The following is a 27,711-nucleotide window of genomic DNA, read 5'->3' on the forward strand; positions in this document are numbered from 1 at the left end:
GGATGTTAGTATTTCATTTTTACCTCTTTCATTCTTTTTCAGCATGCATTAATATTGAATTCTTCATTTTTTTCTGAAAGACATTAAATGCAACCAGTCTTATGGAATCTGCAGAAATAATTTTCATGGTTAGGTAGTAGGAATAAGAGCTTATGGAAGAAGTAGGATCCTCTGGGCAGAACAGGTGATTCAAGGTGTTTGATTTTAAAAACACATTCTAAATTTTCTCAGTGATAGTTAAAGAAGGAAAAAATGATGTCAAGTATCTTCTTTGAATAATTTTGATATCATTTGTCAGAGTTGTCTTTTCAAGGTGACCACAAAATAAAGCCTTCTTCATTTCAGCACTTAACCATTATAAAATAAATAACATGAGAGAACTCTAACCTGTTACATTTTCACAGAATCACAGAAACACCAAGGTTGGAAAAGACCTATAAGATCATCTAGTCCAACCAATAGTTCTCACTAAACCTTATCCCTCAACACAAAATCCAAACATTCCTTGAACACCTCCAGTGTCTGTGACTCCACCACCGCCCTGGGCGGCCCATTCCAGTGCCTGACCACTCCTTCAGAGAAGTAGTATTTCCTAATGTCCAGCCTAAGTCTCCCCTGGCACAGTTTGAAGCCCTAATTGCTTGTAGAGGAAATGGACCTGGGGTATTGATTGATGCTCGGCTGAACATGAGCCAGCAGTGTGCCCAGGTGGCCAAGAAGGCCAATGGCATCCAGGCTTGCATCAGGAACAGTGTTGCCAGCAGGAACAGGGAAGTGATTGTACCAGGCCACACCTGGAGTTCTATGTCCAGTTTTAGGCCCCTCACTGCAAGAAAGACATTTTGTAAACCACTGAAATTATTAAAAAGTAATCAAATTGATATATCTATAATTTGGCTTTTTTGAAATTATCACTCTTCCTTATTTTATGGTGTTTTTTCTTTGTTTATGACAGGATTCAATCTTTACCGAAAAAATAATCAATCTCATAACCTCCTACTTCTCTGCTGAAAAAGCTGCTTTTAACCCATGTTGGGACACTCAAGCTTTTTGACTTGTTTTTGAACGCTAGTGACTGGAAGCAATTCTTAAATGTAGAAACTAGGCACAGGGAAAATCCTGTCTGAAGCTGGGCTCCTAGAGGAGTTAGCAACACAAGAAAGCAGCTGAGATGGTGAAGGTCTCACATAGGTTTCTGAAGTCTACAGTTCAGTTCTATAGAAATCAGTGGGAATCCTGGTAGAGCTCGCTCTGAATATGCAATCTTTCTATGGATTGTTAGATTCTACATTTGAAATCTACAAATACATTTGAAATTATTTACTTTTGTCAGTGTGACTTCTTATCTGATTTAGTTTAAGAAATGTGAAGAATCTAAAATTTTGTTCTGAGGAAGTTACAATTTAGAATCCTTACAGAACTAAAGTAATATAAATCAATTCATGGTATTTATAAATTCACTATGTAACAAATTCTTAGCTTAGTATTTTTATTGAATCCTTCATGCGGTACGGAAGTTTCGTGTCTGATATCTATTGTTGAACTATCAAATGCTTTCTTTTGTTGTGCCAGCAGCTTCAAAAGAAAAGTCATGCAAGTAATGACCTAATTTTCCTTTCCAGAAAATAAGGATATATGCTTATCTAGAAGGAGCTTGATTAATCCTATTTTAACTCATTTTACATTGCTGATTGGAAACTGCAATCAAATTCAGGTATGAGAAAAGGAAGTACTCTAATCATGGTTCTGTTTCTGAAAGATTTGCTAGCAGAGTATTCCTTTTTTTATCAGTTCTAATACTTGCTCGTATAAAAGAGGTCTGGGTTATGGAATTGCGTGCTTTTTTTTTTTTTTTTTTTCTCTCCAATCAGTTTATCTACCAACAAACAACCTGTGGAACACCATAAATCCTTTATCAAATCATCTGGCTTCTACTGTTGAACTGTTAACAAAAATTCCTTGAAAGAATAGCACTACTGAATACCTTAAAAAATATTTTGAATTGTGTTTGTGGCTGGGCTTGTATTAGATAATTTGTTCTTGCTATGAAGAGAAAGAACAGATTTATAGGTACAGTTGTCACCAGAATGATTTATCCTGTTGTAAATACAGAAGTTAGGAGCTATCACTGCCTAGAGAGATAGGAAATTGGATCTGAGGTCTTTCCTTCTACAGTGGTTCACTCAGTGTAACAGAACATACGTTAATGAAGCGCAACTGGAATATGTTATTTCACAACTTTTCCCATTGTATGAGAAAAGAGCAAAGCCACAGAAGGCAGTTATGGAGAGAGAGTATAAATTAAAGGAGGAAATTACGGCTAACCCAGGTCTGTTATTTATATGAGCATTGAACTGATCAGTTCATTTGTTCCATGCCTGATTTTTTCCCTTGTCAGAGAAAAGCTTAATTTATGCTTGTACAATATTTTGAGCATTGGTCTTAAATGTCACTAATAGTACTGTTTCTTGTCTGTACTATACCCAAACATTCAACGCTCTTGCCTGGTATTCAGGCCAAGTCAGAAATGTAAAGGAATGTCTGTCTTCTTGTATCTTTGTTTCAGTGTGGTATCAGGAAGACCATTAGTGTTGTACAAAAATAAACTTGTTATTTTATCCCGCATACTGGATGTGGTAGGTTTCAGTAGCGACCGCAAAATTGCAGTCCCATGGGACCACAAAATTAGAAGAATGTATTGTTAAGTGCAATTACAAACAACCTTGTTTATGCTTGTGTAAGCGCGAGGGCTTGGTGTTATACTAAAATTATGTTTAAACATGAAATTGTAATCTTCCCACAAAGTTCAGAAGTAGGTGGCACAAAGCAAGCATACATCATGAGGAGCTGCATTCAGAGATCATTCCTGTCAGTCAGAAAAAGCAAGACAGTGATAAACTAAGTATCCACTTAACATTATGCTATGCTTGGAGACTACTTCCAAGGGCTACCTACCTTCATCAATATTCCTAAAGTGAATAAAGCTGTAGAAGAGCATCTCCACAGAAAGAAATATAAATTGAACCTTGATCTTGGACAAGTTGAGCAAGTATTCAAATAGGTGGGCTCCTGTACTTAATGGGAAACTATACAGTGACAGCGTTTGTCAAGATCCACATCAAAAACTCAGCACATGACTAGACTGGGAGTGTGTCTAGTGAAGACAACTTAACTGATAATGTGAATGAGCTCAGACATAGTCACTTGATTTGCTTGTGTGCTTTTAATTCTTGAAATGGATGTTAATTTATGAATACCTATAAGCAGATCTTTCATGTCCCTGATAAAATTTGCATTCCCAAATTTTTCTGTAAAAAAATAGCAACTAAACACAGCAAAATTCTAGCGTCTCATTTCCAGTTTGTAATGCACTGACTTCTTTCTCTGCACAATCCATGCTGTTGTGGTGACTTTAGGCTATAGAGGAACCCATCAGAAACATGTAAAGCTCTTTTTAAGAGTCCTGAAGATTAGTCCAGATTCTAGGAAAATATAAGTGACTCACAGTTTATTATTTCAATTCACAGATCTGCTGGAATATCTTGCAAATAATAATAATTTTTAAAAAACAGCATTCATCATGAAGGTTTTAAAAGATAAAAGCCATTGAAAGTAGTCAATATAAGATGTGAAGTAGGTCTAGTAAGTTCTGCCCTGTTATTCTAAGAAGTGAAGTCCAGCTCAAGGGTTGTGATGAGATAATCTTGCTCTGGGAACTTTCTTCACTGTGAAATTTTTTTTTAATGGGAAATGCAGTATGGACTAAAGTACACGGTGCATGGATCTTGTCTTACCAGTTTCTTGGCTTTCAGAATGGGTGTGAAACAGTGCTATCAACCAGTCTTAGGTGCTTTTGAGGAAAGACTGGGTAATATTCTCCAGCATGGACAAGTATTTGTACCTGTAAAGGAAAAAAAGTCACAGAACAAAATAAGTTTCTCATGTCATATTTGTAATGCATACATATAAATATGAGCAGCTAATATGAAATATTATCTGTAACACAGAAAGAAAAAAAAAAAAAAGAAAAAAAAGGAAAAAGCTAGTAGCTTTTTAAATCATGGAAGTTTTGTAAACCATAAATGAACTCAAAGCAGACTACTGGACCATATCTTAACTTGTCAGAAGTGCCATGGTAGGTACCATGATTAAACAGGAGGTGATTTTCTACTGCATGTTCCAAGAGGGGCTTTAACTTAATGTACAGGGATAAAACTGAGCAAAGAAAAATATATAAAAGTTATAGAAGTATTATTTGTAAAAAACTTAGAAATCGGTCTCATAATGTGTAAGCATTTCTGTGTGAATGAAGGGACATCCACTGTGTAATTTACAAAATGACATGAGGTTACAGCTTTGCTATTGTTTTATAAAGCACTCTCAAGCTGCCTACTGGAGACCAAAATAGGACTTGATGTCTGTCTTTCTGATTTCTCAGCAGAAATGGATTGATTTCTCCCTCCTACTGTTCTGACGTCGGGAAGGACATGCATGACCATCTGAATCTAGACAGACGTCTTTTTCCAAGTTGACGTGATATGCTGACTAGTTTAAATGTGCACAAATCAGCTTACCATGAAGAATTACCCTTTCCTTCAAGATGTTTTTACTGTGAAAGACAAAGTGTTGGGTAGCAAATCTTTTAGTTGAGTTGATTTGGGTCCAGACAAGGAGAGCCATGTGAACGTGGCATTATCATCTCTTTCCTAATGTACATTGCTTCATTTGCAGCAATATTAAATATCACCAGAACATCTTTGAAACCTAGTAGTTTCAATAGTAGTTCAAGGTCTGTTCTCCCCCTCACAGTAATGGAACCTGTACATATAAATTTAGTGTCTTGAGCTGAGTAGTTACTAGACTTGAAGCTGGTTTGGTAGTCTCCCAAAAGTCTTTTTTAAGTGCCTTAAACTGAACCATAACAGCATCTGCCCAGCATAAATTATAATTCTCCAAAATGCTCTGTACTCATTCATACAAGTAATTTATAGTGACTGTTTCAACTTTGTTCCAATGAACACTTTCAAATCCAGGCAGAAATAGCATCACTCCACAGACAGGGGCCTGCCTCTCCTTGTGTGCATCCGTATTATCACTCTTCTGCCAGCCTATTTCCGCATCAAAATCTCTACAAGCACAAGCCAAAGAAGCCTCCTTTTTGAGACATAAATCTTTTCTTGTTCACCAATAAACAGTGGAAATTGCAGCAGGTCAGTGACATGAGCTATCCCTCAAGCTTGACCAGCTACACAAGAGTATGTAAATGTTTCTGTTGACTAGCTTTTTGGAAACCACTGTTTTGACAACCAGTTGTTATTTTGGATATATTTTTAGCCATTTTGGGTAATTTTTCCTGCCCGTGGAAGTGGTTCTTTCTTTCAAGCAGTCCATAAATCATGGGTAAGTCCTGCAAGCTGATGTCACTAAATGCAAAATGATACACACCACTCTTGTGTTGATAAGTAACCTCCTCAGCTCTGTTTATGGAGCCTTCCTGTTAAGACATACAAACTGCAGATAAAAATATTGTTGGCAATCGCTGCACCTCTGCAAGTTTCACTTGATTCCTAAACCTTCAAAATAATTCAGGGAAGTGCTGCATAACACTAAAGGATATTTTACTTTCCTTGGCGCAGTGTCAATTTCTGATGTTTTTAAGCAGATGGAAGTTGATGTGCCTACTTGATCCACTGATTATTCAGGTCTGCCTTTAATAATGGGCGTTACACACAGTTCTCAAGAAAGACAAATTCTTTGGTCCCTACTGCCTGGGAGTCACTTGGTAGCTGGCTACTATCACGAGTCCCATCAAAGAGGATGACATGCAGGCAAAGCTAAGTGATGGGTGTAGCACTCCATTCAGAATCACAAAATTTCAGTGATTAGAAAGAGCCTCTGGAGATCATCTAGTCCAAGCCCCTGATAAAGCAGGCTCCCTAGAGTAGGGCAAAGGAAAGTGTCCAGGCAGGTTTTGAATATATCAAGAGAAGAAGACTCCATACCCTCTCTGGGAAGCTTGTTCTATCACTCTGCCACCTTCACAGAAATTTTTTCTTATAATGAGATGGAACACCTTATGTTCCAGTTTGTGCCCTTTGTCCCTTGTTCTGTTGCTGGGCACCATGTTAAGAACCTGGCTTCATCCACTTGACACCTGCCCTGTAGATATTTGTAAATATCAATAAGGTCTTTCTGTTTTCTCCAGGCTAAACAATCCAAGTCTCTCGGTTTCCTCACAAGGGAGATGCTCCAGGCCTCTGATCATCTTTGTTGCTCTCCACTTGACTCTCTAGAATTTCCCTTTGTTGATCTGGAGATCCCAGAACTGGATGCGGTATTCCAGATGTGGCCTCATCAGATTAGTGGAGAGGAGAACCACTCTCAAATTCTGGCCATGCTCTTCTTATTGTTCTCTAGGATAACACTGGCCTTTGTGACCACAAGATCTGGTCAACCTGTTGTCCATCAGGAAACCCAGTTCTCTGCAGAACTCCTTTCCAGCAGGCCAGCCCCTAACCAGTACCAATGCACGCAGTTATTCTTCTCCAGGTTTAGGATACTGCACTTGCACTTGTTGAACCACAGACAGTTCCTCTTTGCCCAACTCTCCAGCATATCCAGGTCTCAGTGAAGCTCTGGATGATTAGCCCATAGCACACAAGTAACCATGGCAGTACAGAGAACAAAACTTTGTGTCCTACTTACCACAATTTTGGGGGGAATCACCCTGTTTCTAAAGTACCTAACACCCAGGAAAGTGAAACTTCATGTATCAAATTATCTAGTCATTCTAAAACATCTGGCATTGGCTGAAGCTAGTTATTCTACTATGTCAATAGTAAAACTGAAGGACTCAACTGATTGAATGATATATATAGTAGACAGTCACATAGAAGACAGGCAGCAGACTTAAGGGTTTGGCACTGAAACTACATTCTATCCCCCATGTAGTGTTAGGACAGATTATGGAAAGACAAGAAGTAATAGATGAGAAAAACTTTACTTCCTGGGAAGAGTATCAGGCTCTAGAATGTTTTAATTGATTTAAATCACGTGGCTGTTATAAATCACATTAGGAACAACTAGTTGTCATGCGGAGAATAAGCAGCTTTCCTCTTTGTGAGACTTAAGAGGCTGTTCATCATTCCCACTGCCTTCTCTCCAGTCCTAGGTGCATATCAAGTCCACAACAGGCACCTTGAGTGAGAAGGAATATTGCTTCTTTTTCCCTTTTGGCTGGATGATTATTTTTAATGTTTTAATGCAGTATCTACTGGATGCTGTGTTCTGTGATGGTAGACTCCATTACATACTCCAGAACACCAAAGTACTCAGTGCTTTTCAAGACCTTTCCCAGACCAACATATTAAAACCCAACAATCCCTTGAAAACTGCAAGATTTGAACTTGGATTGCTCAGTTGCTCTGCAATGACTGTTATCTCTGAGCTATCATCTTAACTACAGTTCAATCCCAAATAGAAAAACCTTGTGAAAGTAAAAAAATTCTTTGCTGATCAACAGAATAATACATATTAAAATGAAATACTATGTTCAAGAGGATGATTCAAAAGAATGCTAAGGGAAGGCGTTCAGTGTGATGAATGAGAAAATTCTTATCAGACAGCTCCTACAAAATCTGAAGACCTTTTACACAGAAATCACAGAAATTGAAAAGCTAAAGAACAAAGTCTTCACATGATAGAGCTTTGTTAGATACCATTATATGAGCTGATTTTGCAGTTAGTCTCTTCTATTCAGCCACATGCTTAAGCCAAAGGGCTTTTTTTATGATATGGTAATATTAAATCCCAGCCCTGCTGAATTTTGTGGAAGTTTTGATATTGGCTTCATGGGGCCAGGTCTTAATTTCTCAGTAACTCTAGAAGTATGAAGAGGTTAAGTAAGATAAATGTTTGTAAGATACGTAAGTGCAGCCAGCCAGTCAAGAGAGGTAATCATTCCCCTCTACTCTGTCCTGGTAAGGCCACACCTGGAAAACTGTGTCCAGTTCTGGGTTCTCCAGTTCAAAAAGGGCAGGGGTCTTCTAGAGAAAGTCCAGCAGAGGGCCTGGAGCATCTCCCGTACAAGGTAAGGCTGAGAGACTTGAGATTCTTCAATACGGAGAAGAGAAAGTTGAGAGGGAATCTTATTACTGTTCAGAAATATATAGTGTGGGAATCAAGCGGCTGGAGACAGACTCTTTTTGGTGGAGTACCATAGAACAAGGGAAAGCAGGCAGAAACTGGAAGAACTTTTCTGTGAGAGTGACAAAGCACAGGAACAAGATGCCCAGAGAGAGATTATGGAGTCTCCTTCTCTGGAAATATTAAAAACCCACCTGGGCACTTTCCTGTGCAATGTACTCTAGGGAACTTGCTTTAGCACAAGGATTGGAGTTTAGGTACCTAGAGATTCCTTTCAACCTCTACAATTCTGTGATTCTGTGACATCAAATATTTGCAGCTCTTCTAAAGAAAAGGTAGAAAAGTTATATAGCATCCAGACCTAACAGCTCAAAATCCAGACTGGGCCTCAGAAGAATGATTCACTTCCTCAGTGCTTCATGGCATCTATTGCCAATATTTCCCCTTTCAATTTCATTTGAAAACCATGGGTTTTGAAACTCATTCTTGCAAAATTGAGATATAAAGCAAAAGAATGCCAGATTAATATCACAACATAATTAAAGCTCCAATAGACACATGGTTTTCCAGCAATTATATATGTATATATCTCCTCACCATTCTAGCATATACTTCCAAATCTTCCTTGGACAGTGTATTGGTGTAGGTAATGTAAATATCATGAAAAAGCAAACAAATCAATAGATTCTTCCATGCTTCATTTGCATTAGGGTTGTGTTCGGTACACTCATCAGGTCACACCCTGCACATACACACTGTATTCTCTTTTCTTCTAATTGAACTCTGTTCTAGTTTTTCTGAGTGAGGGGCTCTCTATTCCATGTGCATGTGTGCATGGAGGTCTAAATGCCAGCCACTGGTAAGTGGCCCCGGGTTAAAAGGGCTATGAGCCTGAGGTACCAGCAACTAGGTAAATGGAGAGAATGCTTACTGTGCAGTTAGGCACATCAGTGTGTGCACTTGCCTGTGTCACACTGGACTAGCCATAGATAGGATAAGAGGTTTGACAGCCACGTATTTGTGCAGCCATCAGCAAGCAGAGCATATGAGAATCAGCAGCTGGGGAGATAGGGGCATCTGGGGCTCAGCTACTTGGAGGCCATGGGTCCAGATCAAGTATCTAGAGGCATTCAGAGGTTTGCGTATGCCTATACATAGGGCAATAAGGAGGTTAGGGATCCAGAGGCAGCTACTGGCAAGACTCAACATCTAAGTCCAGTTACTGGAGGGATCTGTAGTGCATGTGTTTGTGTATCTGTACAAGGAAGTCTGAGCGCTAGCAAAGCGAGTTTGCAGGCCCCAGTGGCTTTAAAGTCCAAGTATCAGCCACTGAGAGATCAAAGATTGTAGGGAAGTTACTGGGTAGTCAGATTGTATAATGAAACATCAACTACTGAAGGGATATGTATCATATTATGTATATGTACGTACATACACTTTTCATATTATGTATATATATTATGTATACATTTACATATATTTTGTATATATACATACATATATTTTCCACTCTGATCAGAGAAAGTAACAGGATGAGGCAATTTGTGTTGATTGTGTTTGCTTGAGTACTGTGTTTTCTGCCTCTGTTAATTGGTGGGATCAGGTGTAGAGATGTATGTAGGTATTCAGTGCATGTGTGCCTACTGGGAATACACACACGGCCTCGCTGGACATAAGAACCAGAAGCTGCAGCAGCCTCAGCTCCTCCAGGCTGGATTCAACAACCCCTAGCTCTCCAGAATCCTTTGACAACCCCTGTACTCTGAATCCCCAAAAGCCTTCTCAGCTGATGTGTAACTTGTAAGTCATCTGTCTTCCAGCTAAAATAGATCATGTCCACTGCATATACTAAACATTGAGAGATGGAGAACTGGAGCAGGTCCAGAAAAGGGCAATGAGTCTAGTGAAGGGCTTGGAAAATCAGCCCTATGAGGAGAGACTGAGGGAGCTGGAGCTGTTTAGTCTGGGGAAGAGGTGGCTGAGGGGAGATATTATTACTCTCTTCCAGTACCTGAAAGGTGCTTACAGTGAGAGGGAGGTAGGTCTTTCTCACTGGTGACGGGTGACAAGACGAGGGGAAATGGCCTCAAGTTGTGCCAAAGTAAGTTTAGGTTGGACATTAGGAAACACTTCTTTACAGAAAGGGTGGTTAAACATTGGAATAGGCTCCCCAGGGAGGTGGTTGAGTCACTGTCCCTGGATGTGTTTAAGAGCTGTTTGGATGTGGTGCTCGGAGATATGATTTAGCAGAGGGCTGTTAGAGTTAGGGTACTATGGTTAGGCTGCTGTTGGACTTGATGAACCTTGAGGTCCCTTCCAACCCGAGTAATTCTGTGATTTACATATGACTACAACTCTGCAGAACTGTATAGGATCCTTATTCAGAAAGTAAATATTTATCTAACTGCAGTTAGACTTATGTGCTCAGACTTAAAATTATGCTTATAATCAGATTTTATGGCAACAGGGATTGGCTGAGGTGACAGGCAAGGGTGTTGTCTTCCTATCCATAATAGACTCAGCATATGGTTGTACTTCTAGCCCATATTGGGTATATTTTGAAATGCATGAGCAGGGCTTTCACTGGTAACACATCTGCCATGCAGTGAGGATGTGCTGCGTCCACATGTTCCCTGGTTTCTGGGACACATGACAAGAGTGGTACCTTCTTTTATCCCTAATTTCAGCTTCTAATGCCATTCTTTTCCCTGGATGATTGTCATGGAGTTATCTCTAGATCTGTATTTGTGATGGGGGATAGCAGGCTACAGGCCTACCAGCCCAGAAAAGGGAAGGGGGGAGGAGGGTAGAATTGAGCAGGAAGAGGGAAAGAGAACAAAGAGGGAAATAAATTTAAAAACAAACAAACAAACAAACAAAAAAAAAAACAGCAGCAGTGATTTGAGGAGGAAAGTTAATTTACTAACTATAATAGCAGAAATAAAGTTACTTGGGATTAAAGATAATAAACCAAATAAATGAGAGAGTGTCCAAAACTGAAGGCTTTATTCTAATGCTAAAGGCAAGACAGCTAGGGAGCAGACTCTGCAGAGACAAGCAGTAAAAGAAGGGGGAGATCTCATGACTTGTGAGCAGTTTTATTTTTCCCACTAAATGGAAAAACAGAAACAGAACAATGAAGTCATCTGGGAGATGTAGGTGTTCTTCTTTTCTGAGAACCAGGTACCTAGAAGTATTGACAGTCCACAGAAATGGAGCATTCTTTAACTTCCAGTGCACTACATGATGTTATGATGTAGAAAACCAATAACAACAAATCATAAAACCATGACTGTGGTCAAGCGATTCTCCGGAGAAAGCTGGATTTGAACATCTCCAAGCCAGAGTGGGCCACATCAAAGAGACTGATACAGTACTAAATACAAGCAAATATATACAAAAGTAGGAGATCTCTGCCAAGAAATAACAGTCCAGGCTAACCTTCCTTCCTCTTCAGTGCCTCCAGAAAGGTTTGGGGGCTATAAATCCAGACTTGACAGAAGGACTTGAATCCAGGAAAAACTGTGGACTTTGGAGACACCCATTAGAGTTCCCCTGTAACTAAAGTAGACGATGCCTCCACAGTCACTACACTGTCATTCTGGAATCACTAATGTTCCAATGGTGCTGCACAGCTCTACAAAGCTCTGGATCCAGCCCTAGAGAAAGTGCTGTTATAGTACAGTGTGTGAGTACAGGCTGGAGTGGAGAGGAAGTGGAGAGGAGGCTTGAGCTAGGGAGACTAGAAAACTGGAAGGAGCTCTGGACCTTCTTCATTCTCTAGCTGCAATTTTACCCCCACATACATCTCTACATTCTATAGGTAAAGAGTTAATCAAAATGCTCACTGAACCTCCGTAGACAGAAAGAGGTGGCTTAGACGAACCCTTCAGTTGCCTTGTATTAACTGACCCACCACTGTTTGAGTGAAAGGCAGCAGCAAGGAGCAGAAGAAAGTAAAGAAATTTCAGCTGATGAGAGTGGGGAAAAAACTCAGTCAAGTCCAACATAGTTAACAGAGGAGGTCAGTAGAGGCAGTACCCTAATTCCTATGAGAAGGGGAAAAATGAGGGATTTGGATATTTCCTGCTAGTGCCATTCACCAACATTTTCAGCTTTCAGAAGAGAAGTTGGCAAGAATGTGTCAGGGCAAACTGTATGCTGCACAAGCTGGGTGTAGATCATCACTGGGTGAGAGATATATTCAGTTGTGATGTACAGAATCCTCAGGTCAAGCTCTCCCCAGTCTATCTTAATACCAACTAACCTCTCTATTTTTGAGTACTCAAACTAGGGCAGTTTAAGCAAGCTGGATGTCAGATGGAATTTTCTGCACTTTCTGCCAAGTCCACATGTATGAAGTTGAATGCATCTCAAAATAATAAGAATCCCGAGTCATCTGGAAAAGCACGCATGCAAAAATATGAGGACACAATCAGATTGCCACCTGTGTTCTGATCACACTAATGGTGATGCTTGCTGTCACAGGTAGATCTGTGAATGCAACTATTCTCAATAAGTAGCATTCTGTCTAATAATAAGTACTTAGAATCATAGAATCACAAGGTTGGAAACAACCTTGTAAGATCATCCAGTCCAACCATCTTCTCATTACCATTGCTACAACAAACTAAACCATATCTTGTAGCTCTTCATCCAGGTGCCTCTTGAACACTGCCAGGGACGGCGACTCCACCACCTCCCTGGGCAAGCCATTCCAGTGCCTCTGAGAGAAAAAGTTTTTCCTCATGTCTAACCTAAACCTCCTCTGGTACAACTTGTGGCCATTTCCCTGGGTCCTGTTCATTTGGCCTGGGAGAAGAGGCCAAACCCCTCTTCATCACAACCTCCCTTCAGGAAGTGGTAGAGTGCAATGAGGTCTTCCCTGAGCCTCCTCTTCACCTCTTCTCTAAGCAATCCCAGCTCCCTCAGCTGCTCCTCATAAGATTTGTGCTCCAGACCTCTCACCAGTTTCATTGCCCTTCTCTGGACATGCTCCAGGGCCTCAATGTCTTTCTTGTAGTGAGGGGCCCAATACTTGAGGTGCGACCTCACCAGTGCTAATTACAGGGGGATGATTACCTCCCTGCTTGCCACACTTTCTAATGCAGGCCAGGATGCTGTTGGCCCTCTTGGTCACCTGGGCACACTGTCAGCTCATGTTCAGCCAAGAATCAGCCAACACCCCCAGATCAATTTCCTCTTCACGGTCATCCAGCCACTCATCCCCAGGCCTATAGTGCTGCATGGGATTATTGTGGCCAAAGTGCAGAACATGGCACTTGACCTCGTTGAACCTCATCCCATTCACCTCAGCCCAGTGATCCAGCTTATCTAGATCCCTCTGAAGGGCCTCCCTACCCTCAGGCAGATCAACACCACCTCCCAGCTTGGCATCATCTGCAAACTTACTGAGGGTACACTCAATCCCTTTATATAGGTCATCAATGAAGAATTAACAAGATAGGCCCCAGTACCAACCCCTGGGGGACACCACTTGAAACAGTTTGCTAGCTGGACTTAACTCCATTAACCACTACCTGTTAGGCATGATCCTCTAGCCAGTTCCTTACCCAAAGAAGGGTATACCTGTCCAGTTTTTACAGTAGAATCATACACAAGCCAGACCTGCCAGCCACTTAGAAAAACAAAGCAAGACAAGAACAAAGGTGGCAAACACAAAGCAATCAGACAGAGGTAGGGATGGGTCAAGCTTGAGATGGCAATAAGAGTTAGCAGGAGATGTGTAACAGGTTTTCACCTCCTGTACATGTCAGCCAGACAGTCATAAATTATGTCCAGGATCCATTAACATTCATCCCTGTGGCCAGTTCTTAAATTAGTTTCTCATGGTGGATTTCATTGTGTCACAAGCACAGTTATTTGTCACAATGCTATTTTCATAATAGGTTATTTCACATTAAATTACAGCATTCACATGTCTTCAGACATTTTGTAACATCAGAAGAAATGCTGAGCTAGAGGAGACAGCTGAACTTACATGTGATATATGCCAGTTTACTTCAGAAGAAGCACTTTACTGCTGCTGGAGAAATGAAACAAAAGGTCAGTGCTGAAATCTCACTAAAGTGAATTGAACACACATTCCAGCTGCAAACATATGCTCACTTCCTGCTTGATCAAAAAGGAAATTTCAGAGCTCTGCTACATTTGCCTTGACACCACTCCATGCTGCCTGTCCAGTGTACATCATAACAAACTGTTCTTTAATCCTGCTTGGAATACACATACTATTAAAGGATGCTTGGAATAGTTGCATACTATCACTGGCAGAGTACTGGGCCATACATATGGAAAAGTGCATGATAGCAGCAAGAAGGATATCAAGAGGACAGTTGTTACACAAATGAGCTGAATGTGTGGTTTTATTTCGAAGTTTTGTGTTCCCACCACAACCTGACTCTGTCCAAGTGAGACTCATCTTTGGAGGAGATAAATTAACTCAGCTCTTGCATTTTTCTCACCTGTACCTTCTTCAAATGTTTAATCTTCTGGAGCTGCCCTGATCTTGTCAGTGTCAAAGAAGAATTCCATGAATGAAGAATATAGCCATCTTAACTGTGCTGCCAAAAAGTGTGTAAGTGAAGGTCTTACAGCTACAAGAGCTTCTGGCTGATATGGAACATGTTCCCATAATATCACTTGGTAAATATAAGACTCTTGTCTTTTTAATAGAACAAAATCCTTAGTTTTCATATTTAACCAGTGACTGTTAAAGCTATAACTGGTTTTCAGAGTATTTTAGGGATCTGATGTTGATCTTCCATATGTTAAAAACCATCACAACAAATACCTTACATTATTGTTCCTAAGGAAGAAATAGCAAGGTGGCTGCAGCCTTAAATACAAAGCATTTATTTTATGTTCATGTTTGCCACTGTCACAGAGTTATCTCTAGATCTATCTGTGTCCACGGCAGGGGACAGCAGGCCCACAGGCTCACTGACACAAAAGAGGGGGGGAAAGAAGGGGAATGGGGGAAAGGGAACAAAAACGGAAAGGAATAATAATAAATGATAATAACAAAACAAACAAACAAACAAAAACCCAGCAGCAATGACATGAGGGAAAAAGTTTATTTACTAATTATAATAGCAGAAATAAAGTTAATTGAGATTGAAACTAATAAACTAAACAAATGAGAGGGTCCAAAACTGAAGGCCTTACTCTGATGCTGAAGGTGAGAAGCTAGGGAGAACACACTGCAGATGAGCAGAAAGGAAAAAAAGGGATGTCTCGTGACTTGCAAGCAGTTTTATTTTTCCCTCTGAATGGAAAACGGAAACAAAAAGCCCTCTGGGAGATGTAGTTCTCTTCTGAGAACAAGGTGCCCAGAAATAATGGCAGTTCACAGAACTGGGCCATTAATTCTTTAACTGTCTTTAACCAGTGCACTACATTATGTTATGATGTGGAGTACAGATAACAAAAATAATCATAAAACCATGACAGTCACTCATATCAGAAATAACCATTTAAAGGCAAGCAAGGAGATAATCTTAAGTCAGAAAACCCTGCAAAGATTCATGGGATTTAGAAAGAGTGCACTGGTGTACTCGTTACTTACAGTCAGAACTTCAATGTCTCCCAGACTCCATTGAAAACATGGTGCTAGTTCTGAGGACTTGATACACAATAATTGGAAGATATTTTGACACAGAGATGGTTTTCCTTCTGAAAACTAGACTTGAAAGCTTCATGAAAATACACAGTGGCCATGGTAACAAATTGGATTTAAACCCTAGGTTTATTAATCCCACCTTGTCTTTAGTTTGTGTCTTCAGTCAGTTCAACTGTACAGTACAGTCATGGACAATCTCAATTAATAATCATTTAGTGAGTACAAACACCGTGCTGCTTGAATAGAAGAGTCCATTACTAGCATGAGATTGACAAAAAGCATAGGAAAAGTTGATACAATAAAAGTAGCATTGCCGTTCAGATAAAATCTGAAAAACATTTATGCAATCCAGCATTAACAAATAAACAGCCTTTCCACTTCCGAGACATAATTCCTGGCACCAATACAGGCTGGGGGAGCAGCTTTGCTCTTTGAAAGAGGTTGGGAATCCCGGTGGAGAGTAAACTGAACTTGAGTCAGAAGCTATGGTGAGGAAGGACATTTACATCACACTGCAATACCAAGAATGTAGCCTTTTAGCAAATCTGACGTGTTCCCCACAATTTATAAGATAAATTTCCACACATAACTGCAAAATTTTATTTCAGAATCCTTAGTATCTTTGGATATTGCATCATCACTCTTTCTGTTTCAAAATGATGTAGTTTTGCCCTTCCTCTCTTTCTGTTTTCACTTCCTGGGAAGAATTCTTCCCATTCCTAATGTCATCCAAAATCTGGGAAGAAAACTCTCTAATTCCTGCACAGTCATTCCTTTATCCCTTATGATCCTGGGTGACTTGACAAACAAGCACGTGCTCTCAGAGTTAACATTTATACAGTTAAGGCATACATACTCGGTACATTGGTATAGATATTCATTCTTTTCCAAGAACTCATTAATTTACACTAATGTCCCTCTGGGCACAGGTGATAGAGTCCAGAGTGGTCTTATGCTCACTTATTTTACCTCATTTTTTCCACCATCAGCTTCATCACTGAGACTTTTGACTGACGGTTAGCAAACTGGCAAATTTCCATTGCTTGCTAGGCTTTAATAAGCAACTCCCAAAACAATATACATCAAAATCCAAGGAAAATGTCCTTGCACCTCGTGAAATGCAAAGACAAGTAGTCTATTACTACTCCAGTGCTTCTTGTGAAGCAGAATTAAGAGAAAACAAGGCTGTTCACATACCAAACAAAGCCAAAAAGTTTTAGCACTTACTGATTCCTTTTGCTAAACTATTATGTTGGTCCTTAAACTAATATTCTCTATTGCTAAACAAACCAGCCTATATCACCAACAAAGTATCCTTACAGAACTAAATCTTATCAGTTATACAGCCTTAAACAGTAGAAGGAGAATCCCTGGAAATTATAACATGTCTCCAAAATTTTAACAACTTTGCCTGTTCCTTCCTTGGCCAACATTTTTAATACTTTCTCTCACTTTTTTTTTTTTCCTCCTCTGTGACAACTATGGACATTGTGCTTAGACAACAATTTTCTCAAAAAAAAAAAAAAAAAAAAAAAAAAAAAAAAAGTGATAATGTAATAATTGTAATAATTTAAACTGATTACCTAATTCCTACAAAGACTATTATAACGAGTCTTCTATATCTGATTCTTTGCTAATGGTGTAAAGATCACAGGTTTGTATTAGAGTAGTTTATTCTTTAATCTATTATTGTATTCTAATTCAGTGATTTCCACTCCTTTTTCTAACTCCTGTTTTAAGTTCATTAATGTCATTGTCATTTAACTGTTCACTGGATAAAGAGCTCTGCTGGACAGTAGTTCAGATGTACTAAGCAAATATTCTGCTGCATGATAGCCAAATGAATGAGTAGCTAGATCTTTGTTACTTTCCCTGCTCCTTGCTTTTTCTGTGCGAACACTTGTGCTTCTGCCTAGGAATAAAACTTTGCTTATACCAGGGGCTAGTTTATTTTTCAGATAGGAATTTAGCTGCAGGTCATTGAACTAAGTGAGTAGTTTTCTCTAACAAAAAAACAAATCTAGCTTGAATCTTGCAAAGAAGCTAAAATCAAAATGTTACGGAAACTGTTGCTTTCTTATCCCAGTGCATGCTCTTTTCTATGTAACACCAAACAAAAGCACTCTTATCCCTACAACAATCATAGAATGATCTCTACTTTCCTTTCTTCATGCATCCTTGGCATGGAAAATATCTGCATTGCAATCAGATTGGTTTGAGTAGCTAAACTCATAAGTCAAGGTTAATCTTACATTCTTGGTCCCCTGAAAGGTCTGTACAAAACATGAGCTTCTCAGCAGATTCTAGCCTAACTCGAGTCCTCTTTTCTGTATCACTTGTCTTTTTGTTGAGAAATCAAAAAATATCCTTTTCACTTTTTATTACATATCAAAGAAATAGAAAGGAATTGCCCTCCCACCCTCATTTACTTATTTCTTCACATTAAGAGCTACAAGCAGGGAAAATACCAGCTCCATTTTTCAGCACAAATGTTGATTTTGAGCCATCAAATAGTTCAATATGATAACCATCAGATTTTAACTCCTAGAATTTTATGACAGACATTTTGGATATTTATAAGGAGAGAATGTTATAAGGAAAAATTGTTTACCTTTGGAAGTGGTGTAACCTTCAGGCCCATGCTGTGATTTCTTCAGCTGCTGACTTCCCCTCTTGCTGCTGCCTGGCATTGTGAAGAATTTGATCAGCCCACCTACTCTTGCTTTAGTGTTAGTACTGCTCAGAGCAGGAGGCTGTACTCAATGAACTCCACAGATGCCTTTTAATGTTAATGTTCATATGACTGTGACTCAGTCAGAGGTGTAGAGAATCAGATGCTTAGTGGAGACTGACACTTCAAATGTCCTCCATGCATGAGATATAACACGGTTGCTCTTTCTGTATGTGCAATAACATGATATGAACACTTCAGAATGTTGAAACTAAATAAAATAAACATCCAAGCTAGAAACAAAGAGTTTCTTCCATGGGTGGGGTAAGGCTTAGTTTGAGAAAGTTGCCAGTGTCATGTGAGGAGCAATGACAGGGAGCTGGAGTCCTCCAGCTGCTGCAGTTTGATTTCAGAATTTTTGCCCTAAGTATGCACCCATCAATCAGCAGCAAACAGGGCATGGGGAGGGCACAGTGCAGTGCTAACTCAAGTGGTGGCAGATGATTGTATGCGTTTTGATACATTGGCTAAACACAGTCTTGTGAACAGCAAAACATATGCGGTTGTGCTTTCCATTCTGATAAAGAAATCTGAGAATAAGTTTCAAGGTTGCTGAAAAAAATCATCATCATCAATTTTTGGGCTATTTTTGCAATTCTGTTTTCAGTTGACATAAATAAATTACCTGCAAATTTTCAAATGGAACGTGTTGAGTTGCAATCATATATTCAACTCAAAGAAAATTGATCATGTCTCTCTACTACATACTTTACTATATACTATGTACTTTACTTACGACTTCTCTTACCAGATAAAAATATCTCTTGTTTTACATTATTCACATTCTTGTCGCATTATTCATGTCATTGCTTTCACAGTACATATATTTGTTAGCAACTGTTCTAAAGAATGAACCCAGGAACAGAAAAATTTCATCAAAAATCTCTGATGAACACCTTGAGAACTCAATAAGAATTTCAGCCACTCCCATCAAATCAGAATAATGCATTAGTTTCACAAAAACAAGATCAAATATCTCACTAGTTTTATGGTATTGTTGCTCTTTTTCTTTTAATGTTTTAATAAAAATATTAACAGTTACAGAAAGTTTTGTTACTTATATACATTAAATATATAGTTTATGAAGACTTATCTGAAATTAATGCCTCTTGTTTTATTATGTTGGCCCATAACAACAGAGGTGGATGCTGGTGTGATAGTAGCAGAGGTTGAACCTTCCAATATTCCATTCTGTTTTGTTGCTGTGTGACAGATGGCAGCAGAGGGGTTCTCTGACAGCATAATGTCTGATATGGAAGTGTGTATGAAGCAAAGGTGCAGAACTGAATTCCTTCATGCAGAAAAATTTGCACTCACTGACATTCATCAACATTTGCTCAACGTTTATGGAGACCAAACAGTAAATTGTTAGCACAGTGAAGTGATAGTGGTGCATTTCAGTTGTGAAAACAGTGACCATATATATTGTATAAATCTGTATGGAAGCAAAATGCTAATGTGACATTGCAGCAACTGTCCATCTACCCTTATTTAGCTGGGATTGTACAAATGTTGTAGTACAAAATAAAGACATGTGGCCTTCGAACACTCCCAGAGCATCCTGGATACTGCAGCTTGTGTCTAAAACACCCTTCTGACACAAGTATGCAGGACTTTAGATTATAGTCTAGTGATTACATTTCTGAGCTCAACTGAGAAACATATGTGCTGTCAGGAGAGAAATGCAAGAGATTTCTAAGCAAACACCATCACCGCAGATGCTGCTGGATCTAACGCAACATGACCTGGTGATGACCAGCTCACATATTTTGTTTGCAAACTGTCTGCTTCTTCATTCCTGATCAAACTGCTGACAACAGGGGAGGGATTCATCTGCAAGGTAGATGTTAGTTGTTAGAGGTTTCATGTTAGTCGATGTGTGCCTCAGCTGCTGTTACATGCAAACCTTTTCAGCAAAGATGATGAAGTCCTGAGAATGCTTCAGCTCACCCTGGAGAGGACATCAACTGTCTGGAAAGATGATTCAGTTTTTGGGCTTCCTGAATGTATTAGTTAACAAGCACTTGCTGACTGCAAACTTAGATCTGTTCACCTGTGCCTGAACAGAGAAGCTGTGCAGCCAAAAAAGCTCTGAAACACTGTTCCTAAAACTGGTCTCTTTTCCTCTCTCCTCTTGCAGTGAGATATTGACCACTTCCATCACTCAGACTCTCCTTTAACCCATTCTGCCTTTTCCCGGTGAATGAGAAACATGTCAAGGGTTACACACCTAACTGCCTCATGGTATTTTGATGTCTTCAGACATGGTGAGTACAGTCAAAGCATGAAGTGATGTTACTTTTCCTCCATTCTTGGGGACCAACAGGCAGTCCAGATGTGTACTAGAAATACTGTTCTACTTTGGAGTAAGTCTTGTATTCCATTTAAAGATCTAACCACACTTCCTAAGTACCATGGATCTGAGGACTATCACTTCCACCCCAAGTAGCTACAGTCAGGACTTGGAGATGCATTGTTCCTAACACTGATCAGCTAGATCAGCCTACTATCTTCCTATCTCCTCTTTCTTCACTAACACAGCAAAGGGAATTGGAAGAGGATAAGGGAAGAATGCAGAAGTCAAAGAGGGTCATTTCCCTGTGAAACTAAGCAACAAAGTGTACCAGCTGTCAAAGCTGAATCCTAAGCTTTAGACTTTCAGTGTTGCCCACCATGCAAAAACAAACAATCAAACAATCAAACAATTCCCCCGCATCCCCTGCCCCCTCCCCCCCCCCCCCCAAAAAAAAAAAAAAAAAACATGAAAGAAATCATGTCTGCATGAAAACTTCAGTATTAAGACTTCTTTGACACATGAGGACAGACCCAGACTGAGAGATAAAGAATCGATGCTCAAGAGAAAGCCCTTGCTTGAACTAATGGAACATAAAACATGAAAGTTACATTCACCTAACAAGTAGCAGAAATTGTCTTTAACCTCCAACACTGATTACTGTAAATTATCTGAATGACTTTCACAGTCAGTCTCTCAGACAAAACCTCACTACAATCACTAATAAAAAAAATGTCATTTCTGCTTTTCTATTAATGATGCTACTTGAATGGGCCATCTAACCTCCCTTCTTATGCAGTGTCCCTGTTCCTAATTGTAATGAGAAGACCATATATGTAATAAACTAAAAGTAAATTAAGTGTGGTTTATATCATTCCATTCTTCCAATGAATAACACAGAACAGATCTTTGTGGGTGCTGGCTGCTGTCACTTTTTTAGCTCAGTATTTCACCCTTGGACTGTCAGTCCTTTCAAAGTGGAAATAGCTGAGGAGGTGATGAGAGAGGCAGTGTGGGCTGGTGTGCAGAGTACTGGTTTGGGAACCAAAAGATTAGCCATGGATTCACAACTCTGCCTTCATCTCAATCTCTGCAAGATATGGAGAGACTTAGACATCTCAGAACTGTTCTTGGTGTGATTTTATTGTGAATGTAATGAAGGAATAGAAGTCCCAAATCTGAGGCTCCTTCAAGCTGCACTAGCAAGAGCTTTACAGGGGAATCAATGGAACCAGAAGTTGCTCTGGCTGTTCCACTTCCTACTCAACACCAACCACATTTCTGAAGGCTTTGTGGGCTACCTTCTCCAAGTCCTTGTACAGAAGAAAACCTGAAACAATTTCATTTCCTGGAGGTCCTTCTGCCTCTGGGTTTCTATGCCATGCTCTAAACAAGTACAAGCCTTAGAAAGATCTTGCAAGTTCTGCTCAGTTACAGCATGATATACCAAGAATAACTCTGCTACAAGAAGGAATTTTTTGTTCATGTTCATGAAAAGTAGGATTTATCCAGAAATAGCAGCAAAGTTATTCTGTATCCCTATGAACTTACTTCTGTAAGAATAGCTTGGGAGAAAAAGATGAGCATGTTTGGCAAATCTGTGCTAAACCTTCTCTGGATTATGAACATGAATTTAGCTCAAACAAGATGTAAACAAAGATGATTTTTTTTTTTCATGCAAGTTAGCATCCATACATTCCTGTCTCCTATTGGAAGTGAAACTTTTCCTCTATTCACTCCAAAGAATGTCAGGCAGTACATTTGTACCTGCCTGGAGGAAATTAGCATGTGAAAGCTCAGCAAGCACCCTTATTTTGGAATGGGAAGGTGATGTTTATTTTAAACAGCTTACTAAGTTATTTTCTCTTACCCATACTCTCACATGCACCAATACCTGTGTGCCCAAGTGGCCTGGCCAGTGTTGGTATCTGTGACATGGAAGATGATGGAAGCCAGCTGTTACATCCTTAGTACATATCTTGGTTTCTTTTTGGGTGGTGATGATAATCTGGTTTTTGAACACATCTTCTACATATGTTAAGGGAGTCAGCAGATGTAGTGAGATAATACGTTTCTTCAGAAACTTGTTCGCATCAGCCTCTAATTATTTTAGGCAATGTTGCTGCCCATTGGCTTTTTATTAACTGGTAGTATCTATCTGGCTACACATCTGTTTCATCTGTGGGCTAACAAGAAGAGAAATAACAAATGCAGGGTAGTGTAACTGTTGTAGTCATTGTCCTGTGATCAGTGTTCAAGTCTCCTGCACTGTGACTCAATCCAGTGCGGGCCTTCTGATCTTAATGCCAACAACATATTAGTGGATGGTTTTACTGCAATTGAGTTCTTGCATACCCAGATAGACCATTTTCATAACTCCTGCTATATTATTTTTTCTCCTGCTTTCATATAGCACTCAGATGTTCCATCTGTAAAAGTATTTTTGTTACAAATATCTTCATGCTGACCAACTCAACTGCAGCAAGCCCTATTTTCCTAAAGATGATATGATGTGGCCCCATGTTTGTACCAGGGTTAAGAGAATTTTATGGAAGTTGTTTAAAGCCCGCAATACTTGCCCTAACACAACAGTCAAATTTCTACCCCTTCTCCTCTTTTCCACCACCAGCCTGGATATTCAGCACAGCAAGGAGAACAAATTTAGTATGACTTTCTGCTTTTGAATGAGGGACTGCTCTTCCCAGGCCTTAAAATAGGCAGAGATGTTTAAGAGATTTGAAAATGGAACCTAAGAGCCTAGGTCATCGTGCATTTTTGAAAGACATACTCTGCATCTATATCACATTACTGCTCAGCTGCTTGGCTTTTCCTAGACTATCTGAAAGTGGATATGTGCTGCTGTGTTCCAAAGGGGGCTTATTTTAATATTGTACTAAAATACTGACAATGAACTCTTGTTACTTTAATTAGGTGGCAACTACTGCAATCTTGGATCTTAAAACTTTGAGTAAGAAAAGACTGAGTGCTGAGGTAAATTTCTACCAGTATGGACTTCACACAATTTATTTTACTGTGAATGTTATTGCTGTCTTTCTTGATGTCTCCCAAATTTTGCTGGGCACACAGTGCCAGAACAATGTATATCTGAAAAATCAAAAAGATGCCTGTGTGTTTTCTGGAGACATTTAATTCACAGACTAAAATGACAAAACTTAACCAAAATGAAATATCTTTTAGATAAGGTTTTCTAATGCAATCAGGCGCTCTAGAACTTACACTAAAAATTCTTATTCAGATCTCCTTGCTAATACACTAGAATTCAGATACGTGATGGCTGCAGATATATGGGATGGACTCATTTTGGTTCCAATTCAGAATTCCTGAATAATGTAAAACTCTGATGCAAATTTCAGTTCTCAACTGCACACCATTTTGTCTTACGCTAGTTATCAAGACTCTGTTGTCTTAGGATTGCCAGATATTCCAGTGAAATCACAATTTTTAGCCATTGTGTAATTTCTGGATCAAGCAAAAGAAGTGCAGGTAATTTCTTCATCCTTCCTATACTGTATTCTGTCAGCTGCATATGCTTAACAAGATATTGTAAGTAGGAAGCCGTTCCCTGCTCTAGCAATCTCTGGGTCAGAGCAGGTCTCAGTAGTCACTTCCAAACTGGACTGACTAAATGCAAAAGCAATACATCCTAGAGACTCGAAAGAATTTATCCTAGTTTTTTGTACTATCACCTAGCAACTATGTCTAACCCAAAACTTTAGCCCCTCTCCCCTTCCTGCCTTCAACATTTTGGGATGTTATCAGTACAAGGGGATCTTCAGATGCCATGATCAGCCCTTGTCTTTTTTCCTCCGTTCTACTGTAGGGAGAAATTCAGGCAAGATCAAGGGTACCAGGACACAAAAGAGTAATTCCCACAAAGTGCTCCTTTCATTTGGGCCAACAGAGTGGCTTGGTGGGAATCTGTGGTGGCAGATATGTCGGCACAATTTAGAGAAGCTGTTTTAGTCTACGTACTAGCTTTGCTATAAGAAAACTGACAAAAGTGATGGAAATCTGGGATGAAAAGCCAGTTCTTCATCCTCTTGTGTCCGCTATGTTCTGTTGCTCTTAGGACACTAATGATGCATAAACTGCAAAATTATGCTTCAAACATTTCTTAGGGAAAAGCAAGCAACATTTGTAAGTAAATATTACAATACAAATTTTAAAGACAGTGATGTCTCTGAGAGATTAAGCTTTTTCTTTATAGGAGTCACATGCTTTGGGAATGAGCAGATCTTCAGACTGTACCATAAAACAACGTAGGAAGCCAATATTCTGTCCCTGTAACAGTGGCCATTAGGCTTGTTTCCCATTTGCTTTCACCTCCCACATAGACTCTGTAGATGTGCTGAAAGGCTGTGAAAAAAATGATGGCACTCCTTGCTAAAAATTATGCATGAACTTTGCATAGCTGAAAAATCATGGGACAAAATAAAAAGTGGTAGAGAAAGTGGTATGAAGATTTTCACTGTGAGCAAAAGGCAGAAGATAAGTTGAGTACTTTCTTCAACCAAGTCAGAGAAGTTCTCAAATTCTGCTTGATACAGTCCCCTCTGAAGAGCATAATCAGTATTTCATACATCACTGACTCTGACTTCTCACCTTCAAGGTTGCCATCTCTTCCCTGTCACTCACAGTGATTTGTGGCCTTATATTACATCTCTGCTAAAGTGAAACTGAATGTCACACCTGGTGTCAATTGTACATCTGGGAACTCTTCTTACTAATGCTGAGGTATCTCAAATGACACATGTTCTGTTCTGTGAAAAAAATGCTAGATATATTAACAAAAGTATTTGCATAAAGCTCAGTAGTTTTTATTGGCCTAGTGTATTAATGAGCCCCATAAAAACTAATTAGGATAGGATGGATGACTGATCATAGAATCATAGAATCTTTTGAATTGGAAGGGACCTCTAAAGGTCATCTAGTCCAAATCCCCTGTAATGTACAGAGACATCTGATAGACTTCAAAGAATGAAAACAGCATCAGTGCAAAACGTAATCAATTAAGTTAGACAATCTTAAGAAGAGGAAATGAAGATGCTCATAATTTGCAAAAAAAAAAAAAAAAAAAAAAAAAAAGAAGGAAAGAAAGAAAGAAAGAAAAAAGAAAAAAAAAAAAGGAGCACTTCGTCTTGACAAAAAAAGACTGTGAAATAGTGGGGAGGAATAGCCATTTCCCTCTCTCTAGTTCTTTAAAGCCTTATGAAAGTCTTTGTCTTACAAATGTGCTGAGGTAGCTCTGAGAGGAAGGCTTTCATTTTGTTTCCTTGGAGACTACAAGAGATACAGAAAGCACAATAACACTATTTGATACAAAACACTATTTTTTAACATAGTCACCACCTTACGTTATGCATTTTCACCAACAATGAACAAGAACCTACATGCTGGGCTTGTCAATATCTGCATGGCTTCCCAGCACATGGTTTGTCATTCACATCACTGTTGCCACTGCTGAAACACACCACCTCACTGCGTTAATATTCACTGTTTGGTCTTCATAAATGTTCAGCAAGCATCAGTGAATGTCAGTAGATGCATTTTTTTTTTCTGCAAAGAGGAATTCAGTTATGTGCTTTATATATTGTTCCATAGAATCACAGAATCAAAGAATCAAAGAATCATAGAATCATAAAATCATTTGAGTTGGAAGGAGCCTTTAAAGGTCATCCAGCCCAACTCCCCTGCAATGAACAAGGCCATCTACAGCTAAATTGGGTTGCTTGCAGCCTGGTCCACCCTGAACTTGATTGTCTCCAGAGACTGGGGCATCAACCGCATCTCTGGACAACCTGTTCCATGTCTAATGCCATTTTGTCAGACTGCCTTTCTCCTGCCATCTGTCACATGGCAACAAAATGTAACGGAATATTGGTGGGAAAGTTCAACCTCTACTGCCATACCACCAACATCCACCTCTGACATCATGGGCCAACATAATAAAAAAGGAAGTACTACTTTCAGAGCAGCCCTCATAATTGCATATCTGAATGAGTATTCAAAAGATTAGATACAAGATTCATCCACTGTGTAATGCACACATCATTCCCAAATAAATGTGATCACTTGTGAAAAACACAAACACTTAACAACATTAGCAATGCCCCCTTCTGCTTATAACTTCAAGTTCAATTCTCCTATCTGCACAACTGGCTCAGTAGAATTGCCACTGCAAACACAAGTATGTTTAAATAAAAGCAGCAGGAGCAAGTCCCATCTTTCTCTTTGCTTACCTCTGTGTAACGGGCCATGAGCAGTCCTTTCACAGGTACAGACAAGCTGTTAGTGCTTGGACCACTATAGTAAGGAGTGCCTTGGATTTTCTGGGTATGCATAAAAACAGAGATAGCCATGTCATGCCACTTCTCCCCAGATATTGAGTAACTCTGATGTACAGTGATCAGGCTGCCAAGCAAGCAATTGAAAAGTTTTCATTGCTCACTGGTGAGGTCCATTACTGTTTTTACATCCTCTTCTCTAAATAAGGAAGTCCCTGTGAGACCTCTGCCTGCCCAAACAATTTGATTCCATTGCTTTTCACAGCCAGTGAAACCTCACTCCTTCCTCTGGTTTTGGATGACTGCACTCATCAAAATTCAGTCATCCCAGAAGAAGAGCAGGTTAGTGTTACACCATAGCAATCTTACCTCTGGTATTCTGTTGATGTCAGTGATGATGTGGGGAGCATCAGCCTCTGCACTATAAAGATTGGCCAAGCAAACAATACTGAGGCCACCCACGGGAGTGCAAGATCTCCAAAACATGGTCCCCACCAAACTGAGTGCTGTTGGCCTCTCTCTGCTTCCAACCTGACTCCTCTTAGGCTTTAGTTTCATGTCAGCATTCTCCATTTGCTTTCCAAAAATAAGCCTA

The 27,711-nt window shown here is 39.5% G+C and overlaps 1 long non-coding RNA gene across 2 annotated transcripts; it reads right to left on the reverse strand.

Annotated features, from left to right (window-relative positions):
- Positions 1-40: 40 nt before the first annotated feature.
- Positions 41-27,705, reverse strand: LOC149919741 (uncharacterized). Of its 2 annotated transcripts, XR_016470054.1 has the most exons (6): positions 27,486-27,705; positions 27,072-27,161; positions 18,399-18,470; positions 14,147-14,191; positions 3,795-3,901; positions 41-826 (listed from the first exon to the last, which is right to left on the reverse strand). It is a non-coding gene; the product is annotated as an uncharacterized LOC149919741 (long non-coding RNA). The 2 variants fall into 2 exon arrangements; XR_016470053.1 differs by lacking the exon at positions 14,147-14,191 and having other exon boundaries at positions 27,486-27,694.
- Positions 27,706-27,711: the final 6 nt, after the last annotated feature.

This window comes from Phasianus colchicus, chromosome 1, assembly GCF_987193195.1.
Source record: "Phasianus colchicus chromosome 1, bPhaCol1.hap1.1, whole genome shotgun sequence".
Classification (NCBI taxonomy): Eukaryota; Metazoa; Chordata; class Aves; order Galliformes; family Phasianidae; genus Phasianus; species Phasianus colchicus.